Source organism: Hyla sarda, chromosome 3, assembly GCF_029499605.1.
Source record: "Hyla sarda isolate aHylSar1 chromosome 3, aHylSar1.hap1, whole genome shotgun sequence".
NCBI classification, from domain to species: Eukaryota; Metazoa; Chordata; class Amphibia; order Anura; family Hylidae; genus Hyla; species Hyla sarda.
This window is the reverse complement of record NC_079191.1, coordinates 234860952-234869808: the sequence shown is the minus strand read 5'-3', so window position 1 is coordinate 234869808 and position 8857 is coordinate 234860952.

Genomic DNA, 8857 nt, shown 5'->3' with positions numbered 1-8857 from the left:
GGACCCCAGTGAGACATCTAGGGCGACACTTTTGGTGCGGTTGAGTTTATAGTTACAAAATGTGCTACATTCTGCGATTAGAGACAGCAAAGCCGGAATGGAGGTCTCTGGGCTAGTAACATAGAGGAGGAGGTAGTCTGCAAAAGCGGCAAATTTCACAGACATATCTCCAATCTGTACCCCCCTGACCCCCTCACAGCGTCTGATTGCTTGCAACAAGTGTTCCATGAATAAAGTGTATAAAGGAGGGACAATGGACAGCCCTGCCTAGTGCCATTGTGTATAGTCAGGGGAGATGACAGGGCACCATTCATACGGACACGGGCACATGGGTTGTCATACAGTGTAAAGATGCGTTGCAACATAACAGGGCCTAGTCCTAACTGGGAGAGGACACCCCTCAAGAAGACCCAGCTCACCCATTCAAAAGCCTTTTCGGCATAGAGAGATAGCAGTATACAAGGCTCTCTGTTCGACTGTACAAGGTGAATGAGAGAAAAGGTCTTAAGGGTATTATCCCTTGCCACTCTGGAGGGAACAAAGCCGACCTGGTCCAGGTGAACGAGGGTCGGCAGAATGGGGGTCAGTCTCAGAGCCAGCAGAATGGCATATATCTTAGCATCCACATTGATCAAGGAGATTGGACAGTAGCTTTGACACAAATTTGGGTCCTTACCCTCCTTGGAGATAACAGTTATGGTGGCCTGTAGGAAGGAGGGAAGGGTGAGGCCACAAAGACTGTGTTAAAGGCTTGTAAGAGGCACAGGGACAATTCCGAAGCTAAGGACTAAGGAATTTGGAGGTATAGCTGTCAGGCCCAGGTGATTTGCCCAAGGGCAGAGAGGAAAGCACATTAATCAATTCCTACATCGTGAAAGGAGATTCCAGGGTCTGTAGTGTAATGGTAGAGAGATTTGGCAATGCTGTCTCACGCAGATAGGCTAAGAGGTCCTCGGGTGTTCCCCCAACCCCAGGGCCAGAAGGGGAGAGGCCATAAAGGCCGGAATAACAGGCTTGAAAACTATCCAGTATTTGGGATGTAAGAAGGACTAGCTTCCCCCCCCCCCCCCCCCCCCGCAGACTTAGAGGGGACATGCAAGGGAGCCCTTCAATCCCAAAGAGCCCTTCACCAACAATTTACCTGCTTTGTTCCCCCACTCATAGTGCACCCCTGAACAGATCTGACGGTACCTATTGTATTTCTTATCAATCAGTACCTGAACTTCCCTGCGCACTTTCAAGAGATCTCTAAGAACTTCCTCTGACAAGGACGATTTATGGAGAGTCTCCAAGGAGTGCAAACAATGGAGCAAAACTTGGAGTTTGTGAGCTGCCGCTCTCGAGGTGAGCACCATGTTTGATCAACACACCAAGTACGCATTTCAGTGCCTCCCACTGACACTGAGGTGAAGTGGGGTCACTTACCTGATCTACAACAAAATTGGAAATTGTGTCCTTAAGATCTGCCGTCGGAGAGGAGCGATTCATTAAGTTTCCTAGCAAACTCCCTTCTTGCACCACTCGGGAGCGACAGATCACAAAAGACTGGGGCACAGTCTGAAAACACCATAGGCCCAATAGAGGTTGAAAGTACGCTATAAAGAAGGCAGTGACTAGCAAAAATATAATCTTTTCTCCTGTACACTTTGCGAGCATGGGAATAAAAGGTATAGTCACATGTGTCCGGGTGGGTCAGTCTCCAGGGGTCAGACAGTTGCAGAGAGAGGAGTAGGCGTTTAATCTTGTTCAGCTGCAAAAAGGATACGGCCAAGGCACCCGCAGAGCTATCTAAGGAAGGAAGTAAAGTCAGATTAAGGTCCCTGGGAGAACACAGTCAAAGCATCAAGTACATCCTTCAGGGAAGTCAGTTGGCCGTGATTAGGGGCATAGATGTTAGCGATGGTGTACAACCTCCCTTGTATGGTACATTTAATAAACACATAGCAACCCTCTTCATCCTGTAGAGTATCTAGGACATGGACGGATTTATGAAAGAGGATCGCTATGCCTTTCACCTTCTGAGATGAGAAGCTACTATGGTACCAGACTGGATAGTATCTGTTGCGGAGTACGGAGGCCTGATCTCTGAGAAGATGTGTCTCCTGTAAACTATAGAAGACCTTTGTTTATGCATAGAATAGGAGGACCTTTACTCTCTTCTCATGGATATTAAAGCCCTGAACATTTAGGGACACAATTTTAAGAGAGGCCATGAGACAGAAACTGCGCACAGCACGGTAAGGAGTAGGACTGTAGGAGAGAGCAAAAGGACCCTTTGAAGAGGGGCGACACTGGTGGAGGATGGTGGAAAGGGATGGTAAGAGCAGAAAGACAGAGGACAGACAAAAGGGGAGGGAAAAAGAAACACAAAAAGAAGACACAGAACAAAGAAAAGTACAGAACAGCAGAAGCAAGAACTACTCTGCTAAAGAACTAAACCAATTAGCACTAGGCTAAGTAACAGCAGAAGGAAACCCCTACCTAAAACCTATTGGGGGGCAAAAAAAAAAAAAAAAGAGAAAGAAGTGAAAAGAACACCACTATGCAGTAAAGAGGAGCAATACAACAAGAGCAGCGGCAGATGTTCCGCCACCAGAAGCCGAGGGAAAGCTAAGAACAGAAGGGTAAAATGCACAATGGGGAGAGGGAGAAAAGCTGGGACTGGAGGCGAGCAGTCAGGTAGAAGAAGAGAAGGGCATACGACAGGAACACCAGGGCAAATACAGGGCACAATAAAAAAAAAAGGGAAGGAAAGAAAAGAAGAGGGGGAGGTAAGGACAAAGGTAAAGTGTACTGAGGGAGTAAGAGAACAAACAATGTCCCTAACATAAGGCACTACAACTCCAAGAGTATGTTAACTAAAGATGAGGGACCCATGGAAACTAATGGTGGGTTAAAGTAACACTATCCCCCCAGCCCCTCCACCCCTAGGGGATCACCACATCCCACTAATGAGGGGGAGGCGTAGCCTCACAGACAAGTTGCAGGAGCAGGGAACAGCATTCTAATCATAAAAGAGGGAAAACAAACAATGTAACTCCTATAAGGCACTACAACCCCATGAAGATGGTAACTAGGAGGTCAAAGTAACTAAGAGTCAAAGTAACCCCCCCCCCCCCCCCCCCAGCACTTCCACCCCTAGAAACATAAGGAGGAGGGGAAGTGTAACCTTGCAGACATGTTGCAGGGGCAGGGAACATTACTCTAAGCAAAAATAGGGGGTCACTGTAGGACCGAGAGTCCTTAATGTTCCATAGAGCTGTAAGGGTCCTCTCCAGAACCCGAAATACTTCATCATCTGCGACGGGATAGCTGGGGCCGAGGAGGAAGGGGGCGATCCTGAGGGAGTGACCTCTGTCCGGTCATTGACATTTGGGGGGGAAGAGAACGGATCCGCCAACAGTGCTTCCCAACCAGGGAGAGGAAGCGGGTCTAGTCCAAAAGTCTGCAGGAATCGAGGAAGATCTTCCAATGAGCGTAGTGAGGCCGAAGTCCCATGGTGATGAGCATGGAGCGCAAAGGGGAATCCTCAGCGATATATGATCTGGCGAGATTGGAGTACAGCTAGCAGTGGTTTCAGGGAAGCCCTAAGGCGTAGAGTGTGCCTGGACAAGTCAGGGATCAGTTGCAGTTTAGCCCCATCAAAGTCAATTTCTCATAGCAGGCGAGCTTTTTTCATAATGTCCTCCTTGAGGGAGTAGTAGTATATGCGGCATATGACATCCCTCGGTCTTGCAAGGTCAGAGCTGGGGGGTCTCAGAGCCCTGTCAATTTCAATTGGACTGCCCTGCCAAGGATGGAGTTAAAGATGTTGGTGAAGGTGGGCAGGAGGTCCTCTGTACGGGTGGCCTTGGCGAGACCACTAAGACAGATATTGTTCCTACGGTTACGGTTTTCTTGGTCATCACTCTGGGAATGCAGGAGTTGTTGACGTGAGGCATGCAGCGCCACCGACTTTTGTACGGAGGAGCGGAAGGATTCAAGAGAGGTCACCTTAGAGGAAAGTGACTCCACCTCCAGTTGTACCGCTTGAATATCTTGATGCCAAGCAGAACGTAGGTTCTCTGTGAGGGATGACAGGTCTTGTTTCATAGGGAGAAAAGACAGCAGTGCCTATAACTCAGGATGAGATTGCAGAATGAGGGCAGCATCAGCATGGGGGAGGGGGGTGCCTGGAGGGTTGTACCGCAAGTCCTGGCAGGGTCCCGGGTGACCAGGAGATTGCTGGGATGAGGGCGCCCGCCCCCTAGGTCCTGGTTGTCCTGTGGAGGCGGAGTCAGATGCCAGGGGCTATCCACGGTAGAGCCCCAGGATGGAGCTGGGGAGTGCGGGGGATCGACTCACAGGGGGTCAGTGAGCGGGAGGCCTGCTGAGGAGCTGGAGGGGCCTCCAGTGAGGGGTATAGCAGGGGAGAGCCAGATGTCTGATGGTGGGTCATGGCTGCAAACACAAGTCCCGAGCTGTGTGGTGCAGACTGGAAGAGGGGGGGCTCAGGAGCCCACGGTGTCCCAGGGGAAGAGCCCAGAGGAGAGGAGACCCCACAAGATGGCTGTGGCTGCAAAGGTGCTGGGAGAACTCCCACTGGCGGTCTCAGGGCAGGGGAGAAGTGCGGAGCGGTGTCAGGCGGCAGGTCCGCCTCCCCCACCTCTACAGGCAGATCAATGAGTAGCTGAGGGACCAGGGTAGGGGATCGGTGCCCTGGCTCACCTCCTTGCAGGGCCTCCTGTGTCTCCGTGTCGGAGCTCTGTCCCGCAATCTTCAGCCTACTCTCCCCGCACCTCACTGCTGAGGGTGGAGTTTCAGGCCATGAGGAAGGAGCTGGGGAAGATGGCGCCGGCCCAGAGCAGCCAGACTCTGGGGGCTCCGATATCCCCGCCATCGGTGTAAAGAAGTTGGAGATGGGTACTCCGGGTGCCTGGAAGGTAGAGGAGCATTTGGATCCCTTTTTCGCACGGCAGGTCCCCATGGCAGCAGGAGGAGCAGTCCCGTTCGGCTATCCGGCGGCAGAGCTCTGGCAAGGTGCGTCTAGTCAGCGTGCATAGTAAGCCATGCCCTGTGTATATATAACTTTTATGTGTCTAGCTTCTGTATTTCTTTTAAAATCAGCTTATATCAGATCATACCTAATTTCCATCTTTTCTCAGGCAGGGGGAGTCTCCCTCTTTTGCCCTCACTGTATATGACTAAACTTCCTCCCTCACTGTGTGTCACTGAGCTGTCAGCAAATCACTGCACTCTGCTCTTTAACCCTTTCCTCTATGGTTTTATGCTGCACATGTTACACAGGAAGAAGGATTACTGGAGTTTGTCTGCTGTTCTCCTTATACACTATATAGTAGAGCCCTGCACCGGACTGGTTTTTCATTCCTGCTCCAGCCCGTTTCCGATGATTTTTCGTCCAATCCCGTCCGCTAACAAAGGAATGTACAGACACTAGGGTGCAATGCTCTGCACATACTCCCCATGTTTAACAGTGTGTGTAGTGTATGTGTAGTACACACACTGCTATACATGGGGGTATGTGCATAGCAGTGCACTCTAGTGTATGTACAGATGTGAATAGCAGTGACTGTGCAGACTCAGGGTGCGTTCACAAGGAGTAATTCAAGAGGAATTTACTCGAGTAATTCCTCTTGAATTCTCCACTCCAAATTAATGCAAATTGACTTTAATATTATTTCTGCTGGCCTGTTCACACTGCGGAAACCCTTCACTTCTTTCTCCCCCATTATTTTTTCCGCCCATAAATTTTTTCAGCATGAATTACTCTTCATTTACTCCGTGTGAACGCACCCTGAGAGGCCCTAGGTCACTGACCGATGCAATGCTCTGCACATACCCCCACCTGTATAGTAATGAACACTAAACACACTGCTATACACATGGTGGGTAGGTGCAGACTGCAGAGCATTGCACCCTAGGGTCTATAGAAGACACTAGGGGGTGTAATGCTCTGCAGTGCACTTACCCCCATGTGAATAGCAGTGCAGACAGAGGCCCTGGCTGGGAGGATCACCGACGGATGCAGTCACTTACATACCCAGCCAGGGCAGCATCACAGTGTGTGTGAATTGTGAGTAACATTGGTGGCAGCTCTGACCTACCAGGCCAGCGTGAGAAGATGGAGTACAGAATAAACAATCCTCCAAGGCAGGCTGAGCGTGCAACAAAATGGTGGAGCAGACAGGACTGGGAAGAACACTGAGATAGTCCCTTATATAAGTCAGACTTATATTGAGGCTACCGTGATAATCTCATTACTAATGGGGTGACACACTGTAACAGACCTCCTCTTCATGTAATCTACTTACTAATGGGGTGACACACTGTAACAAACCTCCTCCCCATGTAATATTACTACCGGGGTGACACACTGTAACAAACCTCCTCCTCATGTAATCTTCTTACTAATGGAGTGACACACTAACAATCATCCTCCCCATGTAATATCATTACTACTGGGGTGACACACTGTAACAAACCTCCTCCTCATATAATCTCATTACTAATGGGATCACACACTGATAACACACAGTAACACCCCCCTTCCTCATGTCATCTCCTTCATATTGGGCTGGCACACTAACAAACCCCCTCCCCATCTCCTTACTACAGGTGTACATGTTGCTGTATAAGGCTGAACATGCTGTCACACTTGTGCTCGCTTCTCTATGCTATGGCTGGAGCTGTGCACTAAATCCTTCTCCTTCTTGATGCTGCTGAGAGCTGGGGAGGTGTGGCCTCCTCTCAGCCAATCACAGCAGCTCACACACTGCCTGCTCTCCCCAGCTCTCTGTGTTCGAAGATCTTCACATAGGAAGATCACACAGGCTTATAAAGCCTCCCCCCTCTCTTCCTGTATTCAGACTGAGAAGCTGATGTTGCTAATGTAGTAAAGACCATAGTAACAGGTGTGGGACATTTTATGAGGACCTCTAGTGGCCACTTTTATAGGAACAGTTTTCAAAGAGAAACTGGAAAAAAAAATAATGAAATAGTATTAGAGATAGGCTGGGTCCACACTACGTTTTGTCCCATACGGGAGCGCATACGGCAGGAGGGAGCTAAAACCTCGCGCTCCCGTATGTGACCGTATGCGCTCCCGTATGTCATTCACTTCAATGATCCGACCGGAGTGAAACGTTCGGTCCGGTCGGCTCATTTTTGAGCCGTATGCGCTTTTACAACCGGACCTAAAACCGTGGTTGACCACGGTTTTAGGTCCGGTTGTAAAAGCGCATACGGCGCAAAAATGAGCCGACCGGACCGAACGTTTCACTCCGGTCGGCTCATTGAAGTGAATGGCATACGGGAGCGCATACGGTCACATACGGGAGCGCGAGGTTTTAGCTCCCTCCTGCCGTATGCGCTCCCGTATGGGACAAAGCGTAGTGTGGACCCAGCCATATACTTATTTTCTATGCCTCTATTGTTTTTAAAAATCTAGTTTTAGTCATAGTGGCCATTTAAAATCTAGGAAGAAAGGTACGTTTCCCTGCAGGGCATGCCAAAACTTTAACAGCATAATTAAGAGTAACGTGGTGACATATTCGATGAAAGGAATGAAGTTTCCTATTAAAGGCTGGTGTAACTGTGAATCCAAACAGGTCATTTATATGTGGAAATGTCCTTGTGTTATGATGTATATAGGGCAGACATCGAGACCCATACTTTTAGATTAAATGAACTTAAAGGAGAACTAAGGGATTGAACATTTTATCCCCTATCCTAAGGATAGAGGATAAGTTTCAGATCGCAGGGGGGTCCAACCGCTGGGGCCCCCCACGATCTCCCGTACAGGGCCCTGGTTCTCTGCACAGAGAGCGCGTGTCGACCACCGCACGAGGCGGCGGCTGACACGCGCCCTCCATTTACTGCTATGGGAGAGCCAAAGCGCTGCCTTCGGCAATTTCCGGCTCTCCCATAGCAGTGTATGGAGGGGGCGTGTTGGCCGCTGCTTCGTGCGGTGGTCAACACGCCCTCTCTAACCAGAGAGACCGGGACCCCGTAAGGGAGATCGCGGGGGGCCCCAGCGGTCGGACCCCCCGCGATCTGAAACTTATCCCCTATCCTTAACCCCTTAAGGACCAAGGACGTACTGGTACGTCCTTGGTCCTGCTCTCCTGATATAACGCGGGGTCACAAGGTAACCCCGCATCATATCACGGCGGGCCCGGCGTCATAGTGAAGCCGGGACCCGCCGCTAATAGCACGCAGCGCCGATCGCAGTGCCGCGCGCTATTAACCCTTTAGCCGCGCGCTCAGAGCTGAGCGGCTAAAACCGAAAGTGAAAGCTGCCGGTTAACTCAGTGGGCTGTTCGGGATAGCTGCGGCGAAATCGCGGCATCCCGAACAGCTTACAGGACAGCGGGAGGGCCCCTACCTGTCTCCTCGCTGTCCGATCGCCGAATGACTGCTCAGTGCCTGAGATCCAGGCATGAGCAGTTATGCGGCAGAATCGTCGATCACTGGTTTCCTATGAGAAACCAGTGATCAATGATGAAGATCAGTGTGTGCAGTGTTATAGGTCCCTATGGGAATGAATATCATTTAACCCCGCCCCTATTAAAAGTTTGAATCACCCCCCTTTTCCCATAAAAAAAAACAGTGTAAATAAAAATAAACATATATGGTATCACCGCGTGCGGAAATGTCTGAATTATAAAATTATATCATTAATTAAACCGCTCGGTCAATGGCGTGCGCGCAAAAAAATTCCAAAGTCCAAAATAGTGCATTTTTTGGTCACTTTTTATATAATTTAAAAATGAATAAAAAGAAATCAATAAGTCCTATCAATACAAAAATGGTACCGTTAAAAACTTCAGATCACGGCGCAAAAAATGAGCAGTCATAC